This window comes from Triticum urartu, chromosome 7 (genome assembly GCF_003073215.2).
Source record: "Triticum urartu cultivar G1812 chromosome 7, Tu2.1, whole genome shotgun sequence".
Taxonomy (NCBI): Eukaryota; Viridiplantae; Streptophyta; class Magnoliopsida; order Poales; family Poaceae; genus Triticum; species Triticum urartu.
Genome location: NC_053028.1, coordinates 464110537 through 464120808, shown reverse-complemented (window position 1 = coordinate 464120808; position 10272 = coordinate 464110537). Strand labels below are relative to the sequence as shown.

Genomic DNA, 10272 nt, shown 5'->3' with positions numbered 1-10272 from the left:
CGCAAGCATAGCAGCAACCAAGACAATCGCAAAGAGGATAACAGGGGACGCTCCATCGTGCCAGGGAAAGGTGGAGACAAAGAAGGGAATGTGTACGTGATGATTCCACCCAAACCTTTCCGACGCGGACCCCCTCTTAATAGTGCGGCTTTCCTATGACTCAAATCCACCAAAAAGAAACGTAGAGAAACGTCGTCTTCAATAGTCTTCGAGGGGCACCAAACTGTCTTGTGCCTAGTAAAAAAATGTCTGAGAAACTCAAGGCACACGATTAGTCCGCAAAAGCATTGTCATCAATCACCAAAACACCTTAGGGATAAATATGCCCTTACAGTTGATTATTGGCTAAGTTTTTTCAGACTAAAAGTTTTCCATGCTTTCATTCGTGAAAGTGAATGGCTGGGTACTTGTGACCCGAAAGATGACCAAGAAAGGTTATAACGTGAGGGAGTATGTTCTCTCTAAAGAATGGCATCAAAAGAAAAGAAATAGATCATTGAGAGTCTTGGTTGATGAATGTCTTTCATGTACTCTCTATGAAGAAGATTTTTCAGTCAACATGATTTGAGATGAAACAAGCAACATGCGTGTTTAATTTGACCAACGTCAGATCAAGCATGTGTGTCAAAGAGCATTCGAATTTATTCCTAAATTTGATGATTGAATATGCAATCAAAAGAGCCAATTCTGGCATTTATGTTCCCTTACAGGGAATTACCCGCATGGCGGGAAAAGATGATTATGATAAAACCTGCATGGCGGGAAAAGTCTGGGAAAATACCTGCGTAACGGGGTAAAGCTGACATAATATTATGTCAAAATCTCGTATGGCGAGAGAAATTCTGGCAAGAAAAAGATATGATAACTCATGTGCTTTTAATGTATCCCATTCCGGGAGAAAAGAATGGAGTAGCTGAAAGGCGCAACCGTACACTTATGGATATGGTGCGCAGCATGATGAGTTATTCCAACTTGCCATTGGGGTTATGGATGGAGGCGCTTGAAACCGCCATTCACATTCTCAATAGAGTACCAAGCAAGTCGGTGCCCAAAACACCGTACGAGCTACGGACAGGAAGGGTGCCCTCCCTACAACACTTCAGGGTGTGGGGGTGCCCTGTTGAGGCCAAAATGTTTAATCCAAACATTGCAAAGTTAGATCCCAAAAGAGTGAGTTGCCACTTCATTGGCTATCCAGACAGATCAAAGGGTTCTCGTTTCTACTGCCCGACTGAACCCGTTGTTGAGCATGAAAGGGAGGCGCAGCAGCAAATTTTAGAAGAAGTGCCAGAAGTTGAGGCACATAATGTGCCAGAAACTGAGGCCCTTAGAAGGTATACTAGACCAAGAAAGTCAGCTATTTCTACTGACTTTAAAGTTTATAACACAGAAATGGTTCATATGGAAAAAGATCCCACCTCATATGAAGAAGCCATGAGAAGCCCTCATTCATCAAAGTGGATGAAGGCAATGGAAAATGAGTGAAATCGGTGAGTTCCAAAGATGTTTGGGACTTAGAGGAAATTCCTAAAGGAGCCAAAACAATAGGCTGTAAATGGGTCTACAAAATTAAGTATGACTCTAAAGGGAGTGTAGAAAAGTATAAAGCACGAATCATGGCAAAAGGATTTACACAAAGAGAAGGAATAGATTACTATGAGACATTTTCTCCAGTCTCATGTAAGGATTCCTTCAGAATCATAATGGCATTAGTTGCTCATTTTGATTTAGAGTTACATCAAATGGGTGTTAAGACGACATTTCTGAATAGTGATTTAAAAGAAAAGGTCTACATGAAACAACCCAAGGGTTTTATCATGGAAGGTAAGGAAAATATGGGATGCCGCCTGAAGAAATCCATTTATGGATTAAGACAAGCCTCTAGATAGTGGTATCTAAAGTTTAATCAAATGATTAAAAGTTTTGGATTTAAAGAAAATATTGAGGATAACTTCATTTATGCAAAGTTTAAAAATGGGAAATATATTTTCCTAATCTTGTATATGGATGATATTCTGCTTGCTAGCAGTGATGTTAGTCTACTACAAGAAACAAAGAAGTTCTTATCCTCAAATTTTGACATAACAGATCTTGGTGAAGCATCATATGTTTTGGGCATAGAAATTCATTGAGATAGAACCAATGGAGTCTTAGGACTATCGCAGAAAGCATATTTAGAAAAGGTTCTTAAAAAGTATAATATGCATGCGAGTAAAGCCACACCTGCTCCTATAGTTAAGGGCGATATTTTTGGGAAATTCCAATGTCCCAAGAACCATTACGAGATCGATCAAATGAAAGCAGTACCATATGCTTCGGTAGTTGGTAGCTTACAGTATGCACAAGTGTGCACTCGCCCTGACTTAGCTTTTATCACCGGGGTACTTGGTAGATATCAAGAGAATCCAGGCATGGAGCACTGGAAGATGGTAAAGAAAGCATTGCGTTATGCGCAAGGCACGAAGGACTACATGCTAATATACAGGAGAAGTGATTCCCTAGAGATAAAAGGGTATTCAGACGCAGATTTTGCGGGGGACAGAGATGATAGAAAATCCACGTCAGGATACGTATTCACCCTCGCTGGGGGAGCTATTTCGTGGAAAAGCTCCAAACAGTCAATAGTTGCATCATCCACGATGTATGCAGAATTCATAGCATGCTTCGAAGCCACGGGGCAGGCGATATGGCTAAAGAAATTTGTACCCTACTTGAAAGTGGTAGATTGTATTCATAAACCACTAAAGATGTACTGTGACAACCAGCCCGCAGTATTTTACGCTCACAACAACAAGTCGAGTAATGCTGCCAAAACAATAGAGATAAGGTATTATGTTGTGAAAGACAAAATCCAGGATCAAACTATAAGTCTCGAGCATATAAGGACAAAGGATATGCTTGCGGGTCCGCTAACGAAAGTCTTACCACCCAATGTGTTCAAGAAACACTTAGCCGGCATGGGTTTAAGGAAAAACCTTATGATTTCTGGATAGGCCCAAAAGGAACAGAATTTGGTTCTAAACATAACGTATGTTGTAGCTGTATGATTCTATCGGCAATTAAGCTGTGACGATGAAACATGCTCTATGTACCAATATGTGATGAAACAAATAAACTAGAAAGTATAAAGTTAAAAGTAAAGTTGAGATCAAGGGGGAGAATGTTAGGTTGATCTCTCTCCCGTTCGAACTCAACGGGTCGAACGGGCCCCTGACTCGTGCCCTGATCGGGGGCGCCCAACCAAACCATGGTTGGCGGGCCCCTGTGACCCGTGCTATATAAACAGAGGTGGGGGCCGGGGCACGACTTACGAGATTAATCGCTGCCACAATCCCCACCGACACTCCCTACCGATCTAGGGTTAGCGCGGTGCTCACGGGAAGCACACCACCGCCGCCATCTCATTGCCATCACAGCCGCCACAACATCACCATGGCTGCTGGTTCAAGCTCGCAAGGCAAGGCAGAAGGTAGGTTACCGGAATGATCTAACCGTCCCGATCCAAAGCAATCTATCAGTGAGAAGTACACTAGGTGAAAAAAAACTGTAGCTTATCTCTGTTTATTTCTGTACTAACATATTCTCTCTTCTAAGTAGATTCATTCTCTGCAAAAAAAAACTGTAGTTTATTTCTACAAAAACTGTAGCTTCTCTCTACTAACTTTTTGATTCATTCTCTGCAAAAAAGGAACTGTAGCTTATCTCTGCAAAAAGCTGTTATCTTATCTCTGCCATATTCTCTTATTCAGTACATATATAAGCTGTTAGTACTGTTACATTCGTATTGTTAGTTGAATGAAAACTGTTGATTGTAGTATCTAGTGACTGAACGGCCAAGGTTGAAGCATTTTCTTTGTTTAGCTGCGTTGGATGGATGCCCAGGCCTCTTTTGCTTCAGGTCACTGCTGTCCGTTAGATGTTGTTTGGAGGGCTGATGAGAGGGAGCCAGTTACAACGTGACTTGCTAGAGGCAAGTCACTGGATCTCGGTCCTATTTAGAGTTGTACAGAAGGAAAAGTGTCTTATTTATATTCGAATGACTGAATGGAAAAAAATGCCCATGTGTATCCAATCGCGTCATCAACAATGAGGAGGAAGTACTTGTTACTTGCTGATGTCGCCGGCCCGGATGATCGGTCCGCACAGGTCTCCATGTGTGAGCTTCGGCTGCTCCTCTGCACGGTAATCCATGGCGCGTGGGAACGGTGCCCGGTGCTGCTTCCGAAGGGGGCACCACTCGGTAAACTACTTGATGCGGTCGATCGCAGGGATGTCGACGTCCATGGCCTTGGCGGCGAGGTCGTGCAGGTCGCGGAAGTGGAGGTTCCAAAGCCATGCCGTGTCCCCTATTTGCAGCAGCAGACCGACGACTCTGACAGGGTGAGGAAGACGGAGTAGAGGCGGTTGGGCATCCGCCTCACGCGCGCGTGCACCATCTGATGGTCTTAGGCTGGTCGTAATGGTAGTATCATAGCTAGTATCATGTATGCCAACTAGGCAATTTTGATGATGTGTCATAGCATTAAATGAAGAAAGAGAGGGTGTAGTATCATAATATGATACTGTATCATATTAAATGCTATGCTACTTTGTGTCATACATGGCAATAAATAAAGTACTACATGATACTAATATATGATACTATGCACTAGGGAGGTAGTATCATACACTAGTATAATATGCATGATACTAGTATATGATACTCCCCATTACAACCAGCCTTACAGGCTCATGACGTCCTCTTCTACGGTTCTACCACTGTCTTCACGCTGATCTCATACAGCTGGCAGATATTTCAGCCAAGTATTTATAGAACTAAGATAATTTTTCAATTAGAGAAATCTTTCCAATTTCCCTAGCCTACACTCAACGTTAGAGTCCCTTGTAGTTAAATTGATTGCTAAATCGATCAATATAATAAAACTGAGCAGTAGCTGTAAAATCAAGTTACTTTAATATCGAGAAAAAGTCAAGTTATTTTTTGTTGTAAAATCAAGCAGTTGCTAAGAACTACTACTTGTTGGAGATAGGAAGGATTGAGTGCAGCGTTTCTGCACCCAGACTCAGCTGCACCTGTCGATGAACAGTAAAATCAAAAAAATAGTAAAAATGTTTTAAAAAATCTGAAATTTTTACGCATGGAAGTTGAGAGAATCTTCTAGGTGCGTGCAAAATTTCACGGTGTTTGGACATTTTGACAAGCTCGTAGAAAAAATAACAAATTTGCCTTGTCAAAGAAACTTTCAAAAAGTGCAGTGTAGACCGAATTTTATTTTATTTTCACCATGAGCTCGTGAAATGTCCAAACACCTTGAAATTTTGCACGCACCTAGAAAATTCTCTCATCTTTCATGTGTAAAAAGTTCAGATTTTGTTGAATTTGTTTGCTCTTTTTTTAGAATTTACTGTTCACCGGGAGCAAAAGAGCCTAGGCACCATTTTGAATTATTGCAAAAATGAGATCAACTCATTCGGTATAGCACTGTTGTGGGATCCAGACTTTTGAGGCCTGAATTTGTGGTTTTCTCACGTGTACCTAGCAGAGCATATATGAAGATAATAAATAAGCACATGTTAGTTTACAGAATCATGCAGGTCGTTCATATGTACCTAGAAGAAGTCAAAGGATTCATATGCAAATTAATGGATCCTTAAGGCCAAAAAAATTTACACAGAACATCGGTACGCTTCCTCTTTGGCATGTCGAGAATCAATGCAATGTGAAATTAGAAATTAAATAATATTGACAAGCTCACTCAGACATGCAAGTAAGGCCCGAAATAAAATGGTGCCTCCACAAGTTCAAGTACATTTATAATCAAAACAATGCATGTCTGAAGACCATAGAGTTCTGATGATAATTGATATGCATGGCGATCAGGACGACATGATCCACAAAATACAGTTAAAGCATGCTGCCACAATCAAAAAGTTGTAAGGAGCATTTACTATGGGAAAGCGGCAAGCAAGCTATCATCAGTCCATAGTATTTCTGATTCTCATCAAACATCGGACGACGAATTTAACACAGAGTCTGCAATGTAAGTACCACCAAAGTCAGGTACCAAAAGAAGCAGATACAGATATTAAGCTATGTTGTGAATCTGCACCGCTGAGAAAGGGTCCTCAAAGGAGTAATCCGTCCCTCTCTTGAAGCTCCAGGGGCTACCTCCTTCAGGACCTGTGCTTCCGAGAAGCACCATTTCGCAGGACCTACTGGCCATATTGTTAGAAGCTTGCTTTGCTTTACAAGTCGCCTCATCCATCGAGAATGTCATGAAGCTCGGGTTAGCCATGGAGATGGACGCAGTCCTCAGCGCCCTCGCGTTCCGGAAGAAGAACTTGATGAAGGCAACCTCCCCAAGCTCCCCTCGGAATTCTCTGTTAAGAGAACACCTTGATACACGACTTGACGCTTTCAGTGGGCTTGGCCCGCTTCCAGAAGTTGAGGTTCATCCTGGCACTGCCAGCTTGATGATCACATTTTTCAGACTGCAAGAAAAAAAACAATTAAATCACTCACAGTTCAGCTATGATGAATCATGCTGAGTATATAATGCTGGTACACACAACACTGTGCAAATTAATACCACACAGCGCTTCATATTAATTGAAAAGCGGCAGTTATTGTCCCATGAAACAAACAGCATGCATACCTAAATGTGGGTTCTGATATATGAGAGAGATATGAGATGCCAATGCTTCCCATGAATGAAGCTAGACAAAGTACCAACTATCCTAGTAGTACAGAGAGAACAGCAACTACGGTGGCCTCATGATCACAGTTCATGTATAATAAATTAAGAAGTAAGGCTACACATTTGAGCTGCAGATTAGCTCTCCTAACAAGTGCACAATTTACCAGCATCAATATGGCATTATGGCATGCTACATGGACCTCCAACAAATAGTAGGCAGCAATGTGCAAGCCCCAGAATTCATAACAAATTTCATAACAAACTGAAATTAACATGCAACCCCCAGAATTATCATTTTGTACTCTAGTCACTGTTTAGTATGTGCAGAGAAGACCTGGTGGCTAAGAATAAATGGAAGCCTGAAAAGAACTGTGCAATTAGTTAAGTAGACATAACTCATGTCATGATACGGTCTAGTACCAAAGAACTAACACGGCACTGTGGTAATATCACACAGATCACCAGAAAACTGTAGGCAGGAATGAGCAAGATGATTATATATAAGTTGCAAACTTGACAGCTGAAATACAGGCCCTAAAGGTGAAGGTTGCTTTCCAAAAGTTAGTGGGTGTAAGAAGAGAAAACCTGATGGCTGATAATAAATGGAATGCTTGACATTTATGATCATTGACTCAGACAGAGCTATGCAAATCAACAATCAATATTTTCACACGTGAAATTAGCAGAAAGTAACAACTACCAAGTAGCCCACACGTGAAAGATCAGAAATTGATACCGTGTATGCACTATGCAGTTCCCCATGTTTGTTAGTATCACCAGAGATCTCACTCAACTATTCATGTGCTTGATATCATTGTCAATCGCAACTAAAACATGAAATGTAAAGAACTTACAATAATGTGCAGTGCCTCCAAATTGGGAAAGCAACCTAGGAAGGAGGGAACCATCTTGGCATCCGTGTGGTTTCCGAAACGCACATTCATACTCAGGACCTTGATGCCGATGGCCATGGTGCTTGGGCTCGCCTTTATCCCGTCCTGAAATGAACCCAATTAAACAAAAAAGAAGTCACACATTTAGTCATGGACCTCCCATTAACTGGACATTTTGCTAACTGAGCAAACTGCAAACAGGAGATGTATGTACCACGACGATGGTGTCTCGGATCTCTAGCATGGTGCTCCCTGGCTCCAAGATTCCTAACGCGTGTAGCTTGGGAGCATCGCCAATCCTGACTCTGGTGCACAAGCCACCGGCGTTGCTCCGAAAGCCGCCGCTCGAGGCGAGGAGCCTTCACCACGGCAATGTCCTCCAGAAAAGAGCTGCAAACTTGGACGCACCGGATGCTCTGGCTGACGAGGCGAAGGCGCAGCCCCTTGTTGCATCCATGGATGTTGAGGGTCTCCAGGACGGGGCTCTTGGCGACGACAAAGTCGATGTCCCCGTCCTCCATGACGACGCTGCAGATGCCGAGCTCACGGAGATGGGGGAAGGAGGTGCCGAGCGGTAACCTGGCCACGTCCGGGAACTTCCAGAGGCCGATGTAGAGGCAAGCGAGGGTGGTGATGAAGCTATGTACCTGGGGTAGGAGCACGGACCCGTCCCAAAGAGTCCTACCCAAGGACATCCCTAGAAGAAATCACCCATCAACCGACTTGAAGGTACTCCACTCGATGGGTTCAAGACACTCGACCAAGAAGCTACCACTCGACCATGAAGCTACTCACTCGACTGCCAGGAGACCTACAGTCACTCCGTAGGCAAACGGTCAGCTATTAAGTAGTCTTCATGGTCATTACAGCACTTTATTAGAGGCGTTACCAGTAACGCCCCATCTTAAATGTACTTTAAACCCTGCATTACTGAGGGCAGGAGGGGGCCGGCGAACTCTATATAAGCCACCCCCCTCCTCAGTAGAAGGGTTCGCACCCCTGTAATCTATACACGCATAATCCAGTCGACCGTCTCCGGGCTCCGAGACGTAGGGCTATTACTTCCTCCGAGAAGGGCCTGAACTCGTAAACCTCGCGTGTAACAACTTCCCAATAGCTAGGATCTAGCCTCTCCATACTCACCCCCCTACATCACTGTCAGAGTTAGAACCACGACAGTTGGCGCCCACCTTGGGGCAGGAATCTTAGCGCTTAGTTGGAGAAGTTGCGATCTTTTCCGATCCCTTTGATCATGGTTTCTTGCGGAGTTTTGGTGGAGAGCTGCGAGATCCGTCTCGGCACGCTTACCTTCATTGCCGACGACTCCGCCTGGCTTCAGGAGGCACCACTCGACATCGACGCGCTCCCCGTCCGCGGCGCGACGCACTTCCGCGCATGCATTCGTGGCTTCCTCTTGCGGCAGCCGTCGATCCAGTATCGGTCGATCCCTGCGTCGTCTCCCCGCCCTGTCTCCCACCAGCGCAAGCGCTCCGGTCGGTCAAGACTTCAGCGGTGGGTGAGGCATGCCGTGGCCCGCCAATCGGCAGCCCCACAAGTCACGGCAATCGAGCCCGTCGAATCCCTCTACGGCCTGTTCGACCTGTCGACTGGTTCCGTGGAAACCGCATCCGAGTGCGATAGCAGCGATCCAGCGGCTGAGGTTCTGGCGGTCGATGGAACACACAGTCCCCCCGGTTTCCCTCGCACCGATGGAGGCGCGGGTGGGGGCGATCCGTCGCATCCCCACGATGAGTATCTCCCCGAACCTCTCACATCGCTACAGCGAGAGGAGCTTCGCCGCCGGAACATGGACGCGCTCCGCACTCCTATCGTCGGAGAGACCCCCGAGGCCCGGGCCTTGGAGGACGCGCATTTGGCCAACTTGGCCGAGCGCACTCGACTGGAGAATCTCCAGCGAGCACTCGACGAGCAAGCGCGTCAGCGGGCTCCCGAGTCTAGTCGACGCCAGCTCTTCCCGCCGACGCAGATATATCGAACCCCAGTTTAAAATTTGGCCGCCGCAGCCCGTATAGCAGAATCAATTCAGCCATCCCAGTCAGAGGCAGGCAGGGGCTTGTTACAGATCAGAGCATTGCTCCGGGCGGCAGGAAACCAGAATTCCGCCGTTTCTCAGTCGCGAGATAGGATCCACAGTCGATCCGTTGCAGCGGACACAGTTCAGTCGGCCCACAGCCCGAGATCGCCCCCGAGGCGTGAGGGACGTGATGACCGGCATGATCAGTACCAGAGAAATGAACAGTATGATCATCGATTCGAGCGAGATGATCGACGTCGAGTGTCAACCCCTATGCTCCTCGACGGCAAGATGACAGACGCCCTCACAGTGTTGGGCAGAGGATTCCAGTCGACCCCAGAGACCCAGGCTTTGATGCAAGGTCTATCCTCGTTCAAGGTTTGGTCGACAGGAACAGGGCTCATCGAGAAGGCCACAACAGAGATGCGCCCGCCAGCAGCAGCAGAGTATGTGTTTCAGGGCCAGAGTGTTTTAGTCGAGCCATCAGGGCCGCAGTGATTCCTCCCAATTTCAGGCTGGCAACTGGAATCAGCAAGTTCACCGGCGAGTCCAAGCCTGACACTTGGCTCGAAGATTACCGAGTAGCTGTACAGATTGGCGGTGGCAATGATGAAGTGGCCATGAAGCATTTGCCTCTTATGTTGGA

The 10272-nt window shown here is 45.5% G+C and overlaps 1 pseudogene; it reads right to left on the bottom strand.

Annotated features, from left to right (window-relative positions):
- Positions 1 to 5746: 5746 nt before the first annotated feature.
- On the bottom strand, positions 5747 to 8905 carry LOC125518945 (annotated as a pseudogene).
- Between the last annotated feature and the right edge of the window lie 1367 nt (positions 8906 to 10272).